The sequence below is a fragment of the Vanessa cardui genome, chromosome 12, assembly GCF_905220365.1.
Source record: "Vanessa cardui chromosome 12, ilVanCard2.1, whole genome shotgun sequence".
Taxonomy (NCBI): domain Eukaryota; kingdom Metazoa; phylum Arthropoda; class Insecta; order Lepidoptera; family Nymphalidae; genus Vanessa; species Vanessa cardui.
Window position 1 is genome coordinate 11,961,744 of NC_061134.1, and position 838 is coordinate 11,962,581.

General features: G+C 37.9%; 1 non-coding gene across 1 annotated transcript; it reads left to right on the top strand.

The window, feature by feature from the left end:
• Window positions 1-346: 346 nt before the first annotated feature.
• On the top strand, window positions 347-418 carry Trnae-uuc. Its single transcript has one exon. It is a non-coding gene; the product is annotated as a tRNA-Glu (tRNA).
• The last annotated feature ends 420 nt before the right edge of the window (window positions 419-838 follow it).

Sequence of the window (838 nt, forward strand, 5' to 3'; positions counted from 1 at the left end):
GTACCGTCGTTACTTCTGATTTTCTATAACACAAGGGGGAGGGATTACATAGGGATCAGAGTAATGTATCTGATGATGTCCAATATTTGAATGTAAGAAAACGACTATTTCAACATCGTTTTAAATGCAGGAATTCTTAAACTGAAATCAAAGCACGGGGTATGGAGCGTGGAAGACCCCGAGGCTGCGTCTGCACTCGACGTCAGAGACATTCATCCGTCGTAAGCGGTCCCTTTGATATAGAGCCTCGCACTACCAGTGACGTTTTGTGTCACGACGACACACACTGAAACGACCTCTCACAGAACACAAGACGCGTCTCTTTAATTTGAGACTGTATAACATCTCCCGTATGGTCTAGTGGCTAGGATACCTGGCTTTCACCCAGGAGGCTCGGGTTCGATTCCCGGTACGGGAAAATCTTTTTGTCCATATTGCGAAACAGGACTATTAAAACGAACTCGTGGTTATATTATGCTTTTTTTTCAAGAATAGAAATAATAACTGGCCTTTCATTAATATTCTGCGTGTCTGTTCCATTTTCAATTTTAAAACAATAAATTTCTTGAATTAAAACATATCAAAGATTAATAGTGGTTCTAATAAATATAAATTGTTCACGTAGCCCATATCATATCTTTGGTAATTAATTGGAATTATATGTGATCGAGTTCCGATACTCATTATACTGAGAGTATATTATATTTCAATGAAGTACATACTTTGAACTTGAATAATTCCGATTGAGTCGCTAGTTACTGCATAATATAAAAAGGCTACGTAGTTTAGAGAGACCTCATTGTCAAGTAACCTCCATCCCAATAATAACAGTCAACAT